Genomic DNA, 25,678 nt, shown 5'->3' on the forward strand with positions numbered 1-25,678 from the left:
AGATGGCCATCTACCCTGATGTGTAAAGAAAACATCAATTTTGTCGAGGCTGTGGTGAAGATAAGAACACAATGATATGATAATGTGGTCATAGAATGGTGTAGTCAAGATGTTGTGTTAGAACTATGTAATGAAGATGGGAGTGCAATGAAGAGGAGGATTTAGTGAAAATACATGTTTCTTCAAGCTGAGCCATTCCATATAGATGAATATATCTATAATCTAATTGCGGTAAATTACCATATGACTTTATCGGCACCAGCCAGCAGGAAAAATGTCGGATATAGGAGTGACTGAATATTTTGTCGGGTACAGAAATAATTGAATATTTGGTACGATCGATCAAAATGCTTTTTATAGGCAAATAATTTCTGATTTTTCAAATGATTTTTTCCATCTGTTGGAACTGGTGTAAGTAATTAAAGATATGAAAACCGATGGAAAAGTTCAGTTTAACGCTTTTACGAATGTCTTGCTGCGTGTTTGGGAAGAGCAGTAAACTACAGGAATATATTGGTCTAATGTCCCCTGCTCCTCCAACAGCAGATATTGTATGGTCTGAGACATTATTTCTGGTGGAGGTGGATTCTCCCCGGCATTGCGTAAATCACTTCCACAAACTTGCGCCATTTTGCACAAATACAGATCCGATATGATGCATTTCCCAGCTCTGTTACGTTAATTACCCTATTCATCCTAGCCTAACCTAGCCTAAATAAAAAGGTGTGGAATAATGTGCAGCATTTCTCCTTCATTACAAGTGATGATAAACCTAGGCTATACAGCAACCAGGAACGTCCATATTTGTCTAACTTCTCACATGTCTGTGTCATCTGTCTGCAAACATGTCGACCATTACCATGAGGGCAATTGCGGCTTTTGATTTTGAATATCACATGTTTCCTCTCTGCCGTGAGATCTTCATACTTAAATAAAATGGTGGGCCGTAAGAAATATATGTCCATCGAAGGTCAACTATATGGCTCAGTTCCATCATCAGTTTCTAAGAAAACTGAAAAGGTGAGGTCCCACCGAGATTCGAACTCGGATTGCTGGATTTAGAGTCGAGAGTGCTAGCCCTTACAGCATGGGACCTGATAAGAAAAGATGTGATTTCATCTAAATGTTTTACATATAATCAACCAGAGGCCATTCCTCCCTCCCTGCCTGCAGGGGTCAAGGTTTTCTAGAAGGTTCTCGAAGATTCTGGGTAGGAACTGCCATTGAGAGGACGTAGTTATACGTATCATTAATGATATTGTTGTTGACTTTCTGATTTAGAAAGATAGATAGATAGATAGATCGATAGATAGATAGGTAAAAAACAGATATTAGACAGATCGATAGATACGTAAGGCTGTATATGTCAACTTTCACAGAAATCATTGATATCTGCGTTATTCTGCAAGAAATACATGTACATGGATGTAGTGATAATATGGGTTAGGTATAAGACCAGTTGTGTTGAGATTGTAGTGAATGTGACCATTGACTTCAACCTTAATGGTGTAGTGAAGATAAAGTTGTAGTGAAGATAAATCTTGAAGTGACTCATAAGGTTGTTGTGAGTACAAGGATGCATCGTAAATGAGTCCTTCCTACCTGAAAGTCAACAATTACAAAATTGATCAAGTATAACAACATCCTCGGACAACCAACTACAAACACCAACCATAGAGTGAACCTGACTGTCACCTAACGACGACCTCTCAAAGGTAATGATCTTACCAGAATCTTCGAGAACCTTCTAGAAAACCTTGAACCCTGCAGGCAGGGAGGGAGGAATGGCCTCTGGTTGATTATATGTAAAACATTTAGATGAAATCACATCTTTTCTTATCAGGTCCCATGGTGTAAGGGTTAGCACTCTGGACTTTGGATCCAGCAATCCGAGTTCGAATCTCGGTGGGACCTCATCTTTTCAGTTTTCTTCGATACTGATGATGGCCGCATTATTCTGTACGTTATATATACATTCATATATATACATAAATATGTATATATAAACATATATATGGAATAATATGGTTTTATCAATAGCCGGAGACCATTCTTCCCTCCTTGCCTGCAGAGTTCATAGTTTTCTGGAAGGTTCTAGAAGAATCTGGTGAGATAATTGCCATTGAGAGGACGTTGTTATACTTCATATATCAATGATTTCATTATTGTTGACTTTCAGATAAAGATAGATAGATAGATAGATAGATAGATAGATATATAGTTAGATTGATAGATTGATCGAGCGATATTTAGATAGGTATATAGATAGATAAGTTTCATCAATACTGTATCTTACGCCATCTCCTGTTGCTGGACATATGTTCAACCAGCATTGGGAAAACCTCCAGTAGACCTTAATGTAAAGCAAGATAATAACAAAACCTGCAATAAAAGAATACGATCAACTCCCCAGTGCAGAAATATTGTGACCAGAAAGTCTTCTAGTAAGATGTCAGACGCTTCCACGGGAATCACAAACATAACATCAAATATCTGAAAGTCAACAATAACAAAACTAATGATGATAATGAAACTATAACAAGAAATATGATAAACATATGGAAAATAGAGTTCTAGATTATGCCTATAGAAAACAGAAACATTAACGAAGATTGTGAAAAGAAATACCCATCTGGCTGATACGACACAGTAAAAGAACCATCCCACAACCAACTCTAAACTGAACCTGACTGTCCCCTAACAACGTCCTCTCAATGGTATTTATCTTACCAGAATCTCGTAGAACTTTCCAGAAAATCAAGAACTCTGCAGGCAAGGAGGGAGGAATGGCCTCTGGCTGCTGATGATAACCACATTATTCTATATATATACTTTTACCTACAACCGAAGGTTGACCGGCCAGCCCAAGTGGCTACAGAGGTTGTATCCATGAAAGAAACGGACCCACCAGCAGACGAATTCGGTTGGCAGGTTGTATCGAAGAAGAGGAAAAAGAAGGTTGCCCAACCAGCCCAACCAGAAGGGTGTAGCAAAGAAACGAAAGAAGGCTGCCCAACCAACCTGAGTGGTAGTAAGGATGGCTGCTCTACAACCCCAGGTCGTTAGGCAGACTGTAGCCATGGAAGAAAGGAAGGCTGCTCGTCCACCAGCCCAGGTATCGAGTGAGCGTGTAGCTATGCTGGCTGACCCACCAGCCCGGGTAGATAGCTACGCCCAGATGGCTATGTCGGGTGCAGCAAAGAAGCAAACCCCACAACTACTCCACGAGGTTTGCAAGCCTGCACCCAAAAAGATGAAGACGAAGGTTGCCACACTACCCAATGCACCACCACATGTCTAGAAAGGGAAAAGGTGGACAGAATGGCTGGAGGTCCCACTCCAACAACAAAATCACCTTAGGAGCCAAGTTCCATCCATTATTGAAAAAAAAAAAAAAAAAAAAAAAAAAAAATATATATATATATATATATATATATATATATATATATATATATATATATATATATATATATATATATATATATATATATATATATATATATATATATATATATATATATATATATATATATGTATACAAACTACATTGCAACTTACATATAAATAGAATCATCAAGCTTCACTATATTAGCTTTACTATATTTAAATATAAACAAGGTCTAACCGAGGTTACTTGGTTGAGCAAGACGTGAGAATATCATCAATTGGCCCTCCAGCCCTGGGTTGAAATTGTCGTTCTGACGTATTTCGAGTTCAGTGCTGATACAGGACCATTGATTATAGGACTATCTTGTTAGTCTGTGTAACTTCGCCTGACCCAATCCACGTCTCTTCAATGGCTTTCTGTTACTACAAACGGGATTACAAAGGAAAGGCTTCCTTTGTTAGTTTCATGAATACCTTCGTTCAAATGAAGGGAAAGACTATTACTATGAAGCGGTACCTTATCAGCAGGAAAGAGCTGCAGCAACGGTATGAAAGTTACTGCAAGATACATAACGAGCCCGTGGCTTCCAACGTAAACATCGGCCGCCATTTGGGTTCCCTCGGCATCATGTGTGACACCAAGATTGGACCCGTTGGGAAACAGGAACGATACTATTCTGGTATCATGTGGCTCGATGGCGCAGGGTCACCAACTGAAATGCAAAGAAAATGGAGAAAGCCGCCCAAACGTATCATGAAGGCCGTGCAAGAGAAGATCGAGAGGGATCGGTTGAGAGACGATATCGCTCACAGTATATTGAAATTTATACCCAAGACTTCCCCTGATCTCCAGACACAGCCAGTCACAGAGACCACCAGCCCCGCTTCCCAGACAAAGCCAGACACACAGGCCACCAGCCCCGCTCCCCAGACACAGCCAGTCACAGAGACCACCAGCCCCGCTCTCCAGACAAAGCCAGACACACAGCCCACCAGCCCCGCTTCCCAGACAAAGCCAGACACACAGGCCACCAGCCCCGCTCCCCAGACACAGCCAGACACACAGCCCACCAGCCCCGTCCCTCACACAGAGCCACAAGATCCTGATATTGAGGAAGCAAATGAATTTCTCGATGATTTTTTGCTTTCACTGGAGAAGAACTGATGAGTTCCTTATAGACAAGAATCTATATAAGTTCACTTATGGAGTGAGATCTTTGACGGAGCTGTGCTGCCTATAGCACAGCCTACCAAAGGGTGATCTTTGCTGTCGTGCAGTAACCTCATGAGGGCGGTGTCCGGCTACACTTTCTTTACCGAGGAAAAGATCTCTGCACTAATATTGAGTTTCTCCGTTGGCGTCAGGGTAAACACCCATCCCCCCCGAAGCTTGGTTACCTTTCCGTGGTGGGGGGGACTTCATGGATTGGGCAGTAGCAACCATCGTTGGTTGCTTCTGTTCAATCCATGAACGAAAAACCAAGCATCTTGAACGTAATTGTCGTATAAATTCACTTGGTGTCAAAACTGACGCGAAAGTGGTTGTCTCAATTTTGTCAGAAATGTTTGTGCGTTTCGGCCTGATGGCGGGAGTCGGTTTGGCGCTGTGGTCATGAGGGAATACGAGGAAGATTGGCAACCGTCCCAGAAGTAGCTACAGTGAGGCCCAGCAGCTGTCCCTAATACTGTGGAAGGCACTCATGTAAGGTGTGCAGTGAGGCGCAGCAGTAACAAGGGAAACGGACAACCAAAATAGCAATCTTGATCATTAGGAGGCTATCCAATGCTCAGAGTAAAGAAGGACGATTATTGTATGGCTTCGCTCAGAGGATGAAAATCTTAGCCGTGAAAATCAACAATTAGAATAACTAGTAGTTAGTGGTAGTGAAGTGGAATTATTGCATTTATGTGGTCTTAATAGCAAAACGAAACTTTTCGTTTTCTCCATCAATCTAGAGGTGTTGTAGACCACCATCCTTAAGGTTGTAAGGTAATGGTAACTTCAAGGTTATGACCTCAGCAAATTTGTAATGGAAAGTGCAGGAAATGTGGTAATGTATATAATACAAATTATATAGTTGTATAATAAATGTGCATTAAAATTTTGTCTTCTCTCTTCCCGTTCATTAATTCAAATACAGGTAAGTTTTCTCTCTAACGAGGTGGGATAAGCTACGTGCACTCGGCTTATGAATGTGGTGCCTTTCCCTTCATTACCACAATGTTGTGCTGAACTGAAGATGTAGAATTCCGTAGACGAAACTAAGATACGAAATCAATCTACATCAAAAATTGAACGTATGCATCTTTTGATGGACATAAAACAAACGGACGGAGGGGCACACTGGAGCAAATGGATTTCAATATCACCACTTAAAGTAGACCTTTCAACTAGTTGTGGCTTTAAAGCAAACATTTTCTAGCCAAGGTTTAGTTAGCACCTAAACTAATCCCCACGACCTTACCTTAAGAAATATTTTCAGAAGGTACTGTCTGAACATATTTCTAAGGTAAGGTCATTTAGGTTTGGTTTAGATGCTACCCTAACCTAGGCTAGAAAAAGTTTCCTTTGCTTCAGAGCCCCAACTACGTAGACGGGCTACTGTTGATATTAAACAGTAACAGAAAGGTGATAAAACTGAGATGAAATGAATAAAAATATAGAATGGGTCAGTTGAAAGTTGAAGTATTTGCTAAATACAATTTTTGACAGATGCAAATGCATCCTAAGGTCAGTCACTTAAATCACAATGTTGAATATTGTTTTAATTGTTGGAACTAGTTACAGGAAGTAAAAATATCAAGCTTAAAGGGATGCCATTACAATAACTTTATATACCTGTATAGGATCTCTTAAACTTCTTTTCCCTAAAGCTAAATGGCTTTAAGTCGTTTAATCTGCTCTCTGAATTTGTTACTCAGACCAGTAATCATCTTTGGAGATTACCTCAGTAATTTCTGCATTCAATGTCTTCCTTTTCAAATTAGTTGACGACCACAGCAGTACAATATCCAAGCTGGGATGGATATGTTTTGGGAAGGCGAGAGGTCAGGTTATGCAAGAATGTTAGAAATGGCTTCCATCAGTTTCTACCCTATCTACTTAAAAAATTTTGGGTTATTAGAACTTAGAGATTTATGAGTAAATAATACAATATAGTTATCTTGGCAAGATATCCAACATGAGATTATAGTCATAATAACAATATAGTCACAAGGCCAATATATAGTCACCGGAATATTATATTTATCATGATAATGTATCACTTATGACAAAATATGCATGATTAAGAATGACAATATAGCACCTAAAAAGATATCACATTGCTAATATAGCCAAGGTGACGTTACATAGATAGATAGATAAATAGATAGATAGATAGTTTATTGACCACAAGATAAGATTGACATTAAGCATACATAAATACAATTAAACGTTAAATCTAAAGTAACAATAATCACTAAATCCACTTTTAATGTTAATAATGTAGTCCACAGAATATTATCTTAAATTCATTTAATCATACATGTGTAATATCTTAAAAATTATTTCTCAACATGTGTCATGGGGAAAATCAGGTGCAAAAAGGTCCTCTAATCTTATGAAGTTATACATATGTCTGATGTTCTGTGTCAAAGAACAATTTTCAATCATATGCCTCTCAGTTTGTACACCTCCACCACAAATACACACACCTTCTTCAAAAGGTATGCGGCCACGTCCCCTTCTATTCCAGCGACCTGTTTCAACACTTAAACTGTGGCCGCTTACACGGAAGCGCGTAAATGCAATGCGGTTGGACTCTGGTATCAGATGTTTTTTAGTGTATACGTCATGTACAGACAAACCTGGGTTGAGCTCTTTATATATAATACACCTTGAGGAGCTGGAATTTTCAATTGCGTTATGTACATTTTTAATTAAGGAAGTTAGGTGAGGAGGGCGGTTATCAATGAAATTTTGAATATGTTTCCCCATGTGTGTATTGGTTATAACACGGATGGAAAGTGTTAGGGGATCATCTGGCATATCTAATCTTTGGGACCACATACTGTTGAAAAACTTGTGCTGTTTAAACTTAACCAAATCTGGGAGTGAAGGATATCCAGCTTCCGCATAGCATACCGAATTTGATGTAGTCTTCCTGACCCCTAGTAGTTGTTTTATGGCCCAATTGTACAGTTTAATAACAGGACGACATCATGGCAGCATCAAGGACTCGTCGTTTAACAATAAATGGGATGTCGTTATTCTTCTTGAGGAATGATACATAATTTAACACATGGGACAATTTTCTTTTAGCGTGAGTCCGTACAGCCGAGGACACAGAGCCGTCACAGGTGAAGGGTGACCCCAGGTAGACATAGTTCACGCAGTGTTCTACGACTAAATCATTCATCTGAAACGGCTCCTTATCTCTCTCATTGCCGTTAGTTACAAAAAATTTGGTTTTAGAGCAGTTGATCACCATGCCAAACTCTTCACAAAATTGTTGTAATATTTCTAACTTTTTACCATATTCTGTCTACTAGTTAATAACAACACAGTGTCATCCATAAGAACCATAACATGTAGCCACTCTATGAATTGCTCATGTTGACATCTTTCTTTCATGAGGCGAATGAGTTCATTGACAAATATTATGAACAATAAACAAGATGTAGGTGATCTCTGCCTAACCCCACGCGTAGCTGTTACCACAGCCCCACCCACCAGGCTCTCCGTAACACGATACATGGCCTTCAACGCCGCTAACATCACCACGCCACACCCAATATGCTGCAACACTGTAAACAACTTCTGCCTCGGGACTAAGTCATAAACTTTGGAAAAGTCAATAAAGGTCATAAATAATTTAACTTTCTTACGTGTAGCCGTGTGAGAAAGAATACGAAGTGTAACAATATGTTTGATACAGCTACGCTGCTTCTGTGATCCAGCCTGTTCCCTGTAAGGTTTGAACCACAGGGTTAACCGCCGGCACAGAACCATATCATACAGTTTGGCTAAAGTCTTGATTACACTTATACCTCGGTAATTACTTGGGTCTTTTCTTAAACACTGTAAAGACTTTGGCTCTCATCCATGAGTGAGGGTAAATGCCTGGTAAGAAAATGCTATTACACAAAGTAGCCAAACTGCACAACCCCTGAACTGGCAACAAAGAGAATACGCCAGGGAAAACTCCGTCAGGCCCGCTGGCTTTATCAGGCTTCATCTTCCTGGACTGTTCGTGTATCTCTGCAGGTGTAATTGGCTCATCAAGGATAGGAATAGTGACGTCAGTTGTCTCGTTGTTTCCGTCAATGTCTGTCTCATTATTAGGGTTCAGTACTGTCTCGAAGTGTGTCTTAAAATCCTGGTCACTGAGACACGAGCTATCCTGGCAATCATCCATACTGAAATCACCCTTCCAATTAATTGCTCTCCACACTCGAGCGTCATCTGCATCATTCAGTAATCTTTCCCATCTGCCTAAACTGGTATTGTTAACTGTTGATTCGTCCTGTCGCACACTACTCTGTGCACAAGCATATACCATGTTGGATAAATCCTGCACAATATTGTCTATATCCAAATTACCTTCCAATGGATCTATATGAGGGATATTTTCTACAAACAGATCTTTTCTTATACTGCTGAACTTGATAGGTTTCTTACATAGTCTCATTTTACTGGCTTCACCTTGAAGAACGGCATGATCTCCCAACATTTCTGCCCTGGCCAGCAGGCTGGTAAGGTCCACACCTTTACAGGCAATACACACACACACACACGAATATATATATATATATATATATATATATATATATATATATATATATATATATATATATATATATATATATATATATATATATATATATCATACAAACTTCCAACAACCAGGATCGAACCCGGGACCCCTGTGGAACAGGCGGAGAAAGAGCGGTGTAGCCACCGTTGCTCACCAACGTGAGACGAAGGGTATTCGAGTACATAGTATTCGAATAGTTATTTTTCTATTAGGGGCGATCATAGGCTAGCGGTAGCGTTCCCGGCTGTTGCACAGGGGTTCCGGGTTCGATCCTGGCTGTTGGAGGTTTGTATGTTTCATGAAAGTGCGCGTTCGTATGCACTTAGTTCGTATATATATCATATATATATATATATATATATATATATTTGCATATATATATATATTCCTATGCGTCCACGAGGAAAATGAAACACGATAAGTTCCCAAGAGGACTTTCGTGTAATAATGGCATGCAAGTATGAAAGATAGAATATGAAAGACAAAGACAGTGGCCAAGTGTAATGTGTTCTGTGTCCTTGATAACCATTTGATCTGACTCATTCAGATAAGGTCCAAAACGCCAGTTGTGAAGATGTACAAAGGATAATAGAACGGTGTACGTACGTACGTACGTAGTGTGAGTATCTTGACTGATAGAAAGTACTGAAAGCGGCAGGAAGTAGTGAGATATTGTATTGTGCTTCGTACAAGACTGGCGGGCGACTCCGTCCTTCGTGGTGTGCCACACACAGTCTGGTGATTGTCGGGATGTGTAGCCATAATGTTTGATCTTATGACCATTAGTGATGCATCATGTTATGTTTACTATCACAACATCGGCTTCTTCCTCCTCCTCCAGGAGAGTGGCAATCAGGTGGCGGTTATTGTGGTAGCCCGGCACGTGCAACTGTAAGATTTCAAGCAACATTGTGATAATGGGACACATTATAAAGAGTTCCATAATTTCTGTAATTCTTCCCCAAATTCATGTGGACCTGCAACGCTGAAAATGTTGAAATACCGCTGGTGCAGAGGGAGGGAGAGGCAGGCCTGGGATGAGAGTGAGGCTTTGTAGGAGAGAAAGGCTCGGGATGAGAGAGGCTGAACACAAGATGTTTGGCCGGAGAGTGAGGCTTTGAAGGAAAGAGAGGCTTGGGGTAAGGGTTGGGTTGTACCAGAGAGAGAGGCTTGTATGAGATAGGCTGGGCATGAAAGAGGCTTGGCAGGAGAGTGAGGTTTCGAAGTTGAGAGAAGCTCGGGATGAGAGAAAGCTAAACATGAGAGAGACTTGTGGTGGGAGATGCTGGACACGAGAGACCTTTGATAGAGAGTAAGGCTGTGAAAGAGGAATAAATTTTGTATAAGAGAGGATGAAAAGGAAAGGAAGGCTTGGGATGAAGGTTAGGTTGAACACGAGAGAGAGGCCTGGGATGAGAGAGGCGGGAAAAGAGAGAACCTTCAAGGGAGAGGGAGGCAGTGAACGAGAGAGAGGCTTGGAATGGGAGATGTTGGAAACGAGATAGGTTGGGAGAGAGAGAGAGAGAGAGAGAGAGAGAGAGAGAGAGAGAGAGAGAGAGAGAGAGAGAGAGAGAGAGAGAGAGAGAAGGGAGACTGTGTGAGAGAGGCTGGACACGAGAGAGAAAGGCTTTAGATGTGGAAAAAGCTGTGAAGGAAATAGAGGCTTAGGGTAAGACACTGTGACGGAGAAAGATAATTGTCATGATAGTTAGGATGGACTCGAGAGAGAGAGGCTTGGGACGAGAGTCAGGCAGGACAGAAGAGAGAGGCTTGGGACGAGAGTCAGGCTGGTCAGGAGAGAGAGGCTTGGGACGAGAGTCAGACAGGACAGAAGAGAGAGGCTTTGGACGAGAGTCAGGCAGGACAGGAGAGAGAGGCTTGGGACGAGAGTCAGACAGGACAGAAGAGAGAGGCTTTGGACGAGAGTCAGGCAGGACAGGAGAGAGAGGCTTGGGACGAGAGTCAGGCAGGACAGGAGAGAGAGGCTTGGGACGAGAGTCAGGCAGGACAGGAGAGAGAGGCTTGGGACGAGAGTCAGACAGGACAGAAGAGAGAGGCTTTGGACGAGAGTCAGGCAGGACAGGAGAGAGAGGCTTGGGACGAGAGTCAGGCAGGACAGGAGAGAGAGGCTTGGGACGAGAGTCAGGCAGGACAGGAGAGAGAGGCTTGGGACGAGAGTCAGGCAGGACAGGAGAGAGAGGCTTGGGACGAGAGTCAGGCAGGACAGGAGAGAGAGGCTTGGGACGAGAGTCAGGCAGGACAGGAGAGAGAGGCTTGGGACGAGAGTCAGGCTGGACAGGAGAGAGAGGCTTGGGACGAGAGTCAGGCTGGACAGGAGAGAGAGGCTTGGGACGAGAGTCAGGCAGGACAGGAGAGAGAGGCTTGGGACGAGAGTCAGGCAGGACAGGAGAGAGAGGCTTGGGACGAGAGTCAGGCAGGACAGGAGAGAGAGGCTTGGGACGAGAGTCAGGCAGGACAGGAGAGAGAGGCTTGGGACGAGAGTCAGGCTGGACAGGAGAGAGAGACTTGAGATGAGAATTAGTGTGGACACGGGAGAGAGGCGTGGGATGAGGGAGAGGATGTGAAAGAGGCTGGAGACGGGAGCAAGATTTGGGCTGAAAGTGAAAGTTTACAAGAATGAAAGAGGCTGGTGATGAGAGCGAGGCTGGACGTGAGAAAAGCTTGGAATGAGAGCGATATTGTTAAGATGAGAGAGAGGCTGATCTTGAGAAAGAAGCCTGGGTTGAGGGTTAAGTTGGATACAAGAGAGAGAGAGAGGCTGTGAAGGTGATGTGGGCTTGGTATGAAGGAGGTTTGACACGGTAGATAGAGACTTGGAATATAAGAGTTAAGGTGAACACGAAACGAAGGCTTGGGGTGAGACAGGCTATACGTGAGAGAGAGAGAGAGAGAGAGAGAGAGAGAGAGAGAGAGAGAGAGAGAGAGTGGGTGGGTCATGGGCTGAGAGTTAGGCAGGACACGAGAGAAAGGCTTGGGATAAGCTTAGCTGGTGAAGCTCAGATGTGAGTCCAGTAATGAGTCACGTGACCACATTGTGTTGACCTTGCCATAATGGACCATTGGATTGACCTGGACATTACAAGCACTCCTAGTTTTCTGCAGGTATTATCAACATAGGCTCACTCAAACGATTGAAAACCTGCAATCCACCCTGAATGGTCTTAAGTTGAAGATGTCATTAAACTCTAAAATGAAACGTATTTATTTTCTTGTCGCATTAGACGAGGGAACATTTTCCTATCACAGTAAGAATCTACGGGATTTATGAAACTTGTTTCGTGTCTCACAAAAAATAGGAAATGCAAATCATTCTTCATAACTGCAGGAGTTGTTTAATGTTATTGTTGACATGTAAGGTTAACATACAGATATATCAGGTCAATGATGGTGAGCTGCAGCCTTATGTGATGATGATGATGATGATGATATTGTGATGTGTAACGGGCGGCTGTACCAGCCTGGTCTATAAGACACTAGACTCGGTTTATTCAGGTGTGTCGTTAACAATAAACCACAACTGATATCTCGCACTGCCATGTGTCCGAACTCCGCTCTGGCAACACAATGCACAAATCATGCACAAACTACATGATTGATCACGTCTGATATTCAGTTATAAAACTAAGAATGTCTAATTGTGAAAATAACGAAGAAAATATAATACTAAGAAAAATAAAACATGATTATGAACATTAAACTGTTAAGTAATGCCATCGTAATGTTTTCGGACGCTACGCTGCGTCCCGCCTCCGGGCCCCATACTGAGCGTAGCCATCAACCGTCATCTTTCGGTCATCTGTTACTTGACATCACCAGATAATTTTTCCCGTAAGTAAACATCTGTTTTCGCTTACCTTTGCTTTGCAGCAATGGCCTTGATTTCACAAATAACTGTTCAACATTTACAAACATATACGTTCACTATTTCTTTTAAAAAATAATGAAAAACAAGTGAATTGTGCATGTACAAGTGTGGTATATTTTGTGACGCTGTTCCCTTACACGATACGCTATTTTCTCACGCTTAATAAGCATGTTTACTGTGTAATGTCTACATTTGTTTTCTTGTCAGTGATAATGATTTTGGCTCATGAGGATTACCCCCCCCCCGGCCCCTCGTTCCCAATAAATCATAACAATAATAGAGAGTTGACACCAGTTCATGAGCAGTGGGCGCCATGCCCAGTGCCCCGTATTGAGCGTAGAGCAAACAAGGAGTAAACGATATTGGTTGTCGATATTTAACGGTCGGCCCGAATCAGCAGAGTGTACATAGTGTGCGTGTGAATGATGGTGTGATCAGCAGGCAGGTTGGAGTTTCCCAGCACAAGGTAGCACCATGATACAGTGGCCCAGGACACCTGGCATCAGCGTGGGGTGGGCGGCACAAGGTAGCACCATGATACAGTGGCCCAGGACACCTGGCATCAGTGTGGGGTGGGCGGCACAAGGTAGCACCATGATACAGTGGCCCAGGACACCTGGCATCAGCGTGGGGTGGGCGGCACAAGGTAGCACCATGATACAGTGGCCCAGGACACCTGGCATCAGCGTGGGGTGGGCGGCACAAGGTAGCACCATGATACAGTGGCCCAGGACACCTGGCATCAGCGTGGGGCGGGCGGCACAAGGTAGCACCATGATACAGTGGCTCAGGACACCTGGCATCAGCGTGGGGCGGGCGGCACAAGGTAGCACCATGATACAGTGGCCCAGGACACCTGGCATCAGCGTGGGGCGGGCGGCACAAGGTAGCACCATGATACAGTGGCCCAGGACACCTGGCATCAGCGTGGGGCGGGCGGCACAAGGTAGCACCATGATACAGTGGCCCAGGACACCTGGCATCAGCGTGGCGCGGGCGGCACAAGGTAGCACCATGATACAGTGGCCCAGGACACCTGGCATCAGCGTGGGGCGGGGCTGCCTGCGCGGGACATTGCCATCATCATCCACAATAACCCCTTGACCACTGCCGCCAGCAGCCGTCCGTCCACGACTTGGACTGGTGTGCACATCATGATGATGACACACGATCAACACCACCACACCAGTGGTCTGTATGGCCCTACACCAGCAGAGATGCCACAGCTGACGGAGGCCAACATGGAGAGCAGTAATGGAGTATGTATCACAGTATACAGACAAGCCTGCTACATACATGTTGGGAAAACCTGGTCTACTGTGAGAGTTTGACGCCGAACCAACCATCTCTCTCTCTCTCTCTCTCTCTCTCTCTCTCTCTCTCTCTCTCTCTCTCTCTCTCTCTCTCTGTATTAGACATTTCCACCGCACTGGTGTAGGCGTAGGTGATCAATTAAAGATATGATACATTCTTGATCACTACCAGATTCTTGCCCGTGTATCTTAGGTCAGGTTGGTGTAGTCATTATGTAGACAATTGATGGTAATGTAAGACATCTTGTGCCACACATCCCGGGATAACTCATCCCATCATACCAGGATGATAACGCTTATCTAAGTTATCTCATCAATCATCATCATGTATTATCCCAGATATGAAGCCGCACGTACGTGTGGCTGGAACCCAGGCAGGTGGCACAGTTGGTGTCGGGTTATAAGGATGGCTTGAGGCAGGTGGTGTTGCTGGCAGGTGTTGGTCCAGGACGGGTCATGGGGAGTATTAAGTATATAGAGGTGTTGGAGGAGGTCCTGCTTACTGCTGAGGAAGGCTCATTCTCCCATGACAACACCACATTCCTCCTCGTCCAAGACAACTCGTACATACACACGAGCAACGTTGTATACAGTGGGTTCCAGACTCGTCCACACATTATGTTGGTGCCACATCCTGGCATATCATGGCTAGAGCTACAGTGAGGGTGTGGACTGCTCTTGTCAGGGAAGGTGGGCTCCAGGAGCCGTAGCCGGGCACGGGTACTGCTCACGTGAGCCAAGATGGCCAGATATGAGGGGCCACCTTGGACACGCTGGAGTCCGGAATGTGTGATCGTCCATGACTGACAGGTTAGGTGGTGTCATAACAACAGCGGCGGCTGCTTACACCAAGTACTGATGGTAATACAAGTCAGTTCCTGGCTGGCTAAACGTGTTCACCTTCTCTAACATACACTAAACCATTACACATGAACCTATACTATATAATGACAACCTTGTAATATGGATCTGAGAATCAGTGACTGCAAGTCGTGTGATTACTTAAATACTATTGTATTGATATACCTCCTCCTCCATCTGCCATGAAGGTCAACCCTGTATTGTACTCCAACACTTGCTGACCATATCATACCACCATAACAGCCACTACCTTGCTACCACACAATATCTTTTTTAACATGTGACTTGGTGCTAACGTCAGCTACACCGCTATAATGATACACATTATCTTGTAAACACCGCTGGGCTATGTCTGATGCTTCATTTCTTATGTTCATATAATCCTATGGTTTATACTCCTTTAATTGTGTCGTTTAGCGCATTGTGCACATTACAGATACACTGAAATATGTTCCAGTAATCACAAGTGGCAGTGTATGTGGCAGGTCAGGATGCCAGGCTCGGTTGTGTCTGTATAACATGGTCAAGATTCACAATGATCTTTTAGTAACTGTACATATCTTGTGGTATCCACTAGTATTTGGTCCAGACGGATACCTTAATAAACTTTAAATCCAGAAAAATAACTAAAAACATGTACATATACACCTGTAGATATATCTATATGCATGTAAATGAGGCAGATGAATGTGTTATATACTTAAAATGTTACGGAAAGCTTAAAGGTTCCGGTAAGAAATAGAACAACTATTGTGATAAATGACTTTTTGTTTAATAAATATGTATTGTGCTGCATTTTGTGGCTGTCACAAAGCCAAGATCTTTAAGCCAAATCCGTAAAGGTCTGGAAGAAGTAATGAAAGGCTTTGAGAAAATATATTTATTAATGATTACAAAACACAGACTATGTTCTCCTCTTGGTGTCTAAAAGATGACCCAACACAAGACGACTACTTCAAGATAAAAGTTTTTAGACATTTAACAAATTATTTGCTGTTACGTCCCTTTTCTCTCAGCATCATTTATCTGGTTTACTTCGAAGAACTGCCATGTACTACCTAATATGATCATTCAGTATAGATATTTCCTGAATGATCTTCAACAACGTGTTGTATAACTCTATTGTTGACATTATTTCGTGTAATGGATCAAACATTACAAAGTTGTGTCCATCCACACAGGTGTTTCACGTCCCAAGTAGAGATAATTCCTAGATATGGAGTCTGTCTAACATAGATATATTATCTGTTAATATTTGTATAATATTCCCCTGCTGGACGGTACTTAAGACTTTCGTATTAAAGTTGATCAGTTGTAAGTGATCAAGCATTACAAAGCTGTGTCCATTGCCACAGGTGCTACTGATCCCGGGTAAAGGTATTTCACCATCTTTGTATCTTTAACCTTTCTAGTTACAGATGTTTCATCCCTGATTCCAGCCTTACAATCGATTTTTCCTCCTTATCCTTATCATATAATTAGTCAGTTGAAGTGCAGAACACGCTTTTCAGTCCAGCCACTTTACTGTGTTTCTCAGATGATACCATTGAAATGGTGTTACCGGACTCCAACTGTAAGTAGTTACACCTGGAGTGACAAGTCACCATCGGCAAGGCAAGTAATCCACGAGTAACTGAATATGTCTTGGCTGTGACTTGCCCTTCCATTATTTACATATATTAAAATGTGACAGTAAGAATCAAAAGCCAGAGGAGGAGGAGCAGTACACATTGCTCATAATGTTTATGTATTGGCTTTACATCTCGACTAATAATTGCACCTACGTCTTTCTCCTTCTTTGATAGTTCTATTTCTAAATCTTATGATGATCCTCTAATTTGCCTGCTATTTGCACAAGGTATATCATTTTGCGCATACCTACAGTGAATATCACTGGCCACCATTGTACACTGTACAACGAGACGCTGGTCATCTTTCTGCAGTCGTCTTGCGTCATCGTACCAGTTGATAATGTTGGCTGATTTTGCCGTCGTGAAATTGCTTTTAGTAATCAGTGTCTCTTATAGATATCAAATATCAGGAAAATCTATCAAACTCATGAACACAATTTGACTGCATGTGCGAAAAATCGGATATAAGTTTCAAAGATTTTTCTGAAGAGAAGTATAGAACATGCACATATCATATCTATTGTATCACATATCAGTTCACCAGTTAGATATACCATTATAACATATTATGAAACTAATATCTGTCCTGATTCATGTTCAAGGACCATCTTCTACACATGACCAATATTTCACAACCATAACAAAATGATTCACTGATAAAGCCAGTGTATGTAATGTCCTTCCTTTTCCTCAGCTCATTAGGCATTTTCCGTGACCCAACCTATATGTTATTTGTCCCCTCATTTGTGACCTTGTAGTTGTTGTACGGTGGAGTAATGCTTGACTTGCTATACTGAGGGACAGACACACTGACACAAGCCATGTTGTAGTTGTTGTACGGTGGAGTAATGCTTGACTTGCTGTGCTGAGGGACAGACACACTGACACAAGCCATGTTGTAGTTGTTGTACGGTGGAGTAATGCTTGACTTGCTATACTGAGGGACAGACACACTGACACAAGCCATTATTGGATAAATTGACAAAAATGAAGAGATAAATGTCTTGAAATATATGTCAAGTGTAATGATACATCGATTTATGTACATTTTAGGAATCATTTACAAATTCAAAACATAGAATTCATATGATGGCATAGTGTGTTTAGATAGATTTCTAACTCTTAATGTTCTTATCAGTTCAGTCCAAGGAAAAAAAACGTGACAAATAAAGCCAGATAAGAGTGTGTCATAAGACCAGAGCCCCTGCCAAGCTGGGACTTGGCCAAACATAAACAACCACTTTCTTATAGACGATTAGTCAAGGTTCTGGGTCGAGCACCAGGATCTATTGACCTCCGACATAATATATTTTCTCTGATCCTTCATCATCACCACCACACTCCCGGCACCCATCAATAAACCCTTCCCAAATTCCTCACTTCCTTATAAACTCGTCCCTGTAGTCAACAATTAAGAAACCTAAACCGACCAAAAAGCATTACGTTGTTCAACAATGTAAACCCCAGCTAGGGTGAGCCTTAGACACTCTTACGGTATATTGTGATGGACGAAGGATTTACTACCCTGGTAATGTATTACACATTTACTTATTCTAACAACCTATCACTGATTACCGTTAAATACATATGGCAAAAATATGTTTTACTTGTGGACTTCTAGTGAAAATACATGGGATATCGCATGCAAGCTAAACATTTGATACGATAATAAATAAGATTTCATAACTTTTCTGGAGCACAAGGTACAGAAATATATGTAACGTGATATCGTTAAGATTAGCACATCTAACATAAAAATTTCTATTTTGCAGATAAATGTTTTACATGTAGAAATCAATAATGTTTTCAATAACATAAAGATAATTGCGTCAGTATCTATGTTGATGACTTTTTATCCGGGTTTTACACACTGTAGAAAAGAATTGTTTAGAGAAAAGTAATGTAATTATTATCAACACAAGGTTCAAGGATTCTAAGTTATGAGTTTCTACTCTTCAAAATGTTAGCATCATCCACTGAGAAAACTTTGAAAAAACAGACATTTATTTTGTGTGATGAGAATTAATGACAAATTATTTACGTTTTTCTTAAGAATATTCTTTATGAATCAAATGAAAGTATTTTGTTAGATAAAAAATTTACATCAGTAACAACGAGAGATAAACAATCAATATTCGCAAACTTTATCTTTGATGAATTAAAGTTCATCAAATGACAGATTATTATATACAATTTCCAACAATCTTATTGACATCTTAAAACCAAATATGATTAATAAATTTTTCAAATCATCAAAAGTAAAGAGAAGAAGCCGTCCGGAGGTAAGTTGTTTCCCCCGGCGTAAACACTTATAGGCGGAATCCGGTAACACCTCTTGAATAGCATGTATAAGACAGAGTAGAGTGGCTAGGCTCAGAAGCATGTTCTCCACTTCAACTGACTAATGATATGTTAAGACAACACAAACCACATACATCGATTGTGAGGATGGAATCAGGGATGAAACATGTATAACTAGAAAGGTTAAAGATACAAAGATGGTGAAATACCTTGACCCGGGATCAGTAGCACCTGTGGCAATGGACACACCTTTGTAATGCTTGATCACTTACAACTGATCAACTTTAATACGAAAGTCTTAGGTATTGTCCCTCAGGAAAACTTTTTATAAATATCTATAAAACACATATATATGTTAGATATACACTATCTCTAGAATATATCTTTACCTGGGACGTGTAACACTTGTGTGGATAGACACATTTTGTAATGCATGATCCATTACACGAAATGAACTTCACTAACGAAGAGTTATACAACACGTTGTTGGAGAACATTAATCAAATACCTATACAGAATTTTTATGTTAGATAAGAGGCATTTATTACAAGTGAACATAAGAAATGATGAAAGAGAAGGACGTAGATGTAGATGTTTTATTAAGAGATGAAATATTCCTGCCTTAAATGGTCTCTCTTATAATTGATTTTCTGTTAGATACAAACATGCTAATGTAATCTGTTCCTTATGATCATAAATGTTTATGTTTTTAAAACGTTTTTATCATGTCTTAAGGATTCTGGCTTACAGACCTTGGTACTGAACAACCATTATAATGCAACACAGTACATATTTATCATAAACGAATTATTTATCACAATAACCATTATGTTTGTACTAGATTCTTTAAGTCCTCAATCACGTTTGTTAATATATAAGAAATTCTTTCTCCACATCTCAATACATAACATATATCTACACGTGTGGAAATATATGTATATGTTTTTATATTTTTTTTCCTCATCTTTTCTAATCAACCTACAAGGTATATGTCTAAAGAAAATACTGGATAAAATCCTAAGTTATGTGTGTGTGTGTGTGTGTGTGTGTGTGTGTGTGTGTGTGTGTGAGCACACATAGTAAAGGTTAAGGGACGGAACAACACGAGTGTACAACTCACTCCCGTAATACATAAATACTAATCACACACACACACACACACACACACACACACACACACACACACAGAGCGGCGCCAGGCTGGAGGCGGGGCATCGTGACGTCACAGGCAAGTCCCTCCCCCCGCCAGATCCAAACATGTGTTGTGTCTGGTGATGGCGGTTCAAGATTTCCCACATTTATATTGATCTTTATATTATCATCCACTCCCAAAGTCACCTGGCATTCTTGTGTTTCAACAACAGACGTGATACATGCAACACCAGGCAAACATTGTACCATTATCTGATAGGTTAATTGGTGCAGAATCAAGAACCAGTGAATTTCATCGCCGCCATAAGTAAGTAAGGAAGGTGACTTTAATGATGATAAATACGACCTGGTATGGCTGTGTCTACACACTACCGCCATCTGGTCAACATTGTATATTTTTTTTTTTTTTTTTTATACTTTGTCGCTGTCTCCCGCGTTTGCGAGGTAGCGCAAGGAAACAGACGAAAGAAATGGCCCAACCTCCCCTATACACATGTATATACATACGTCCACACACGCAAATATACATACCTACACAGCTTTCCATGGTTTACCCCAGACGCTTCACATGCCTTGATTCAATCCACTGACAGCACGTCAACCCCGGTATACCACATCGCTCCAATTCACTCTATTCCTTGCCCTCCTTTCACCCTCCTCCATGTTCAGGCCCCGATCACACAAAATCTTTTTCACTCCATCTTTCCACCTCCAATTTGGTCTCCCTCTTCTCCTCGTTCCCTCCACCTCCGACACATATATCCTCTTGGTCAATCTTTCCTCACTCATTCTCTCCATGTGCCCAAACCACTTCAAAACACCCTCTTCTGCTCTCTCAACCACGCTCTTTTTATTTCCACACATCTCTCTTACCCTTACGTTACTCACTCGATCAAACCACCTCACGCCACACATTGTCCTCAAACATCTCATTTCCAGCACATCCATCCTCCTACGCACAACTCTATCCATAGCCCACGCCTCGCAACCATACAACATTGTTGGAACCACTATTCCTTCACACATACCCATTTTTGCTTTCCGAGATAATGTTCTCGACTTCCACACATTCTTCAAGGCCCCCAGAATTTTCGCCCCCTCCCCCACCCTATGATCCACTTCCGCTTCCATGGTTCCATCCGCTGCCAGATCCACTCCCAGATATCTAAAACACTTCACTTCCTCCAGTTTTTCTCCATTCAAACTCACCTCCCAATTGACTTGACCCTCAACCCTACTGTACCTAATAACCTTGCTCTTATTCACATTCACTCTTAACTTTCTTCTTCCACACACTTTACCAAAACTCAGTCATCAGCTTCTGTAGTTTCTCACATGAATCAGCCACCAGCGCTGTATCATCAGCGAACAACAACTGACTCACTTCCCAAGCTCTCTCATCCCCAACAGACTTCATACTTGCCCCTCTTTCCAAAACTCTTGCATTCACCTCCCTAACAACCCCATCCATAAACAAATTAAACAACCATGGAGACATCACACACCCCTGCCGCAAACCTACATTCACTGAGAACCAATCACTTTCCTCTCTTCCTACACGTACACATGCCTTACATCCTCGATAAAAACTTTTCACTGCTTCTAACAACTTTCCTCCCACACCATATATTCTTAATACCTTCCACAGAGCATCTCTATCAACTCTATCATATGCCTTCTCCAGATCCATAAATGCTACATACAAATCCATTTGCTTTTCTAAGTATTTCTCACATACATTCTTCAAAGCAAACACCTGATCCACACATCCTCTACCACTTCTGAAACCACACTGCTCTTCCCCAATCTGATGCTCTGTACATGCCTTCACCCTCTCAATCAATACCCTCCCATATAATTTACCAGGAATACTCAACAAACTTATACCTCTGTAATTTGAGCATTCACTCTTATCCCCTTTGCCTTTGTACAATGGCACTATGCACGCATTCCGCCAATCCTCAGGCACCTCACCATGCGTCATACATACATTAAATAACCTTACCAACCAGTCAACAATACAGTCACCCCCTTTTTTAATAAATTCCACTGCAATACCATCCAAACCTGCTGCCTTGCCGGCTTTCATCTTCCGCAAAGCTTTCACTACCTCTTCTCTGTTTACCAAATCATTTTCCCCAACCCTCTCACTTTGCACACCACCTCGACCAAAACACCCTATATCTGCCACTCTATCATCAAACACATTCAACAAACCTTCAAAATACTCACTCCATCTCCTTCTCACATCACCACTACTTGTTATCACCTCCCCATTTGCGCCCTTCACTGAAGTTCCCATTTGCTCCCTTGTCTTACGCACTTTATTTACCTCCTTCCAGAACACCTTTTTATTCTCCCTAAAATTTAATGATACTCTCTCACCCCAACTCTCATTTGCCCTTTTTTTCACCTCTTGCACCTTTCTTTTGACCTCCTGTCTCTTTCTTTTATACATCTCCCACTCAATTGCATTTTTTCCCTGCAAAAATCGTCCAAATGCCTCTCTCTTCTCTTTCACTAATACTCTTACTTCTTCATCCCACCACTCACTACCCTTTCTAATCAACCCACCTCCCACTCTTCTCATGCCACAAGCATCTTTTGCGCAATCCATCACTGATTCCCTAAATACATCCCACTCCTCCCCCACTCCCCCCGCTTCCATTGTTCTCACCTTTTTCCATTCTGTACTCAGTCTCTCCTGGTACTTCCTCACACAGGTCTCCTTCTCAAGCTCACTTACTCTCACCACCCTCTTCACCCCAACATTCACTCTTCTTTTCTGAAAACCCATACAGATCTTCACCTTAGCCTCCACAAGATAATGATCAGACATCCCTCCAGTTGCACCTCTCAGCACATTAACATCCAAAAGTCTCTCTTTCGCACGCCTGTCAATTAACACGTAATCCAATAACGCTCTCTGGCCATCTCTCCTACTTACATAAGTATACTTATGTATATCTCGCTTTTTAAACCAGGTATTCCCAATCATCAGTCCTTTTTCAGCACATAAATCTACAAGCTCTTCACCATTTCCATTTACAACACTGAACACCCCATGTATACCAATTATTCCCTCAACTGCCACATTACTCACCTTTGCATTCAAATCACCCATCACTATAACCCGGTCTCGTGCATCAAAACCACTAACACCCTCATTCAGCTGCTCCCAAAACACTTGCCTCTCTTGATCTTTCTTCTCATGCCCAGGTGCATATGCACCAATAATCACCCACCTCTCTCCATCAACTTTCAGTTTTACCCATATTAATCGAGAATTTACTTTCTTACACTCTATCACATACTCCCACAACTCCCACAACATTGTACATACCAACCTTTAAACTGTGACGTTCAACCACAAGGTTTAAGGTCGCTCATGAAAACGCGAACTTAAAATCTATCCATTTAAATCTACCATTCATCAATCAACATTTAAACACCGTCATTTGAACGTAAACCTTCCAGCTGCGTTATTTTACCAGAGTCCTTTAAGATACGTCATATAAACACAAAACTTGAATGTACGTTAAGCTTGTGCAAACCATCATTGAATCTCAAACTTTTGAATTAGAATTGTAATGAAAATGCGAACTTTTAACTCTGTCAAATTACAGCTATTGTACAAAATGATTTACTTAATTGACAAATTTTAATGTCAGTTAATTTAACGATATCCTTTGTGGTTCATCTTTGAAACACAAATATTTAAACTTTGTCTCTAGAACTGAACACAACCATTACGTTTCATAACTGGAATGGAAATTTGAATAATCTATCAAAATTCGTCATATAACGCGAACTTTTAAATCCTTCCATTCAGTTGGGCCGTTACTTGCCTGGCTCCTGCCATTCATAATATGTCCTTTTATATTGTATGTTGACTACGCTCTCATTCATTCGTCATTTGGATCGTCTCACTGATATTCCATTCATAAACTTCATTCCTAAAGCTTATTTTTGACCGCCATGTTGCTTTAAGGTTTATAATTCTTTGTGTATTTAATGATAGAAGATTCAATGATATTTCTCGTGATATTGGAATTAGAGTTAATAATGCCATCTCAGTTTCTAACTCTAACTCAAGTACCACGAAAAATATAATTGAATCTTCTATTACTGAATACACAAAGAATTATAATCTTAATATTAGTGATGGTCTATACAAATTGGATAACTTTAATGTTGATAAAATTTGTAAACAATAATAATAAGTTTATGATACGCTTGTTGTCTGTCTTGGACAATCACATGTCTACCATATGGCGTCCTAGCTACGTTTCTTCGTTGTATATCAACTGACTTTTATATTTCTCTCTTGTGTCTCCCCTGATGATGTGAGTTTTACACGAAAGTGCACTTGGGAACTTATCGTGTTTATTTTCCCTGCGAACTCATAAGAATATACTTGATCACGTGCAAAATTGCGATCCTTTTCAACATATATATATATATATATATATATATATATATATATATATATATATATATATATATATATATATATATATATATATATATATATATACATATATATATATATATATATATATATATATATATATATATATATATTTTTTTTTTTTTTTTTTTTTTTTCATACTATTCGCTATTTCCCGCGATAGCGAGGTAGCGTTAAGAACAGAGGACTGGGCCTTTGAGGGAATATCCTCACCTGGACCTCTTCTCTGTTCCTTCTTTTGGAAAATTAAAAAAAAAAAAAAAACGAGAGGGGAGGATTTCCAGCCCCCCGCTCCCTTCCCTTTTAGTCGCCTTCTACGACACGCAGGGAATACGTGGGAAGTATTCTTTCTCCCCTATCCCCAGGGAAATATATATATATATATATATATATATATATATATATATATATATATATATATATATATATATATATATATATATATATATATATATATATATATATATATATATCCTTCAGTATGTTTACTTTCGATACTGAGGAACAAAAGAAGGAGCCAAACAAGTAAATTTGGTCAAAGACATCTTTCTTTTCTTAACGCTGCCTCGCAAAGATTTTCATTAATTCAAATTGAAGAAACAGACGTATTTTTCTATTGTCTGGTTAGCTCAGTGGTAGAGCGTGGGTCTCACACACTCAAGGTCGTGGGTTCGAGACCCACACAAGACATAATTTTTGTCTTTATCTTTTTTCATTTTGTCCGCATCACATGTGTGCAACATTCAGTATGTTCGTCCAACGTTATAGTGAAGATCTTCACAATAAATTGAGGTTTTCGACCTTATCTGAAAGGGTCAGGTCCACCAAGACGTCCTTGAAATCTTCCAGAAGCTTCTGGCGATCCTCCTCCAACTGCT

The 25,678-nt window shown here is 41.0% G+C and overlaps 1 non-coding gene across 1 annotated transcript; it reads left to right on the forward strand.

Annotated features, from left to right (window-relative positions):
* Window positions 1–1,842: 1,842 nt before the first annotated feature.
* On the forward strand, window positions 1,843–1,914 carry TRNAQ-UUG (transfer RNA glutamine (anticodon UUG)). The gene has a single exon. It is a non-coding gene; the product is annotated as a tRNA-Gln (tRNA).
* Window positions 1,915–25,678: the final 23,764 nt, after the last annotated feature.

This window comes from Panulirus ornatus, chromosome 58 (genome assembly GCF_036320965.1).
Source record: "Panulirus ornatus isolate Po-2019 chromosome 58, ASM3632096v1, whole genome shotgun sequence".
NCBI lineage: Eukaryota > Metazoa > Arthropoda > Malacostraca > Decapoda > Palinuridae > Panulirus > Panulirus ornatus.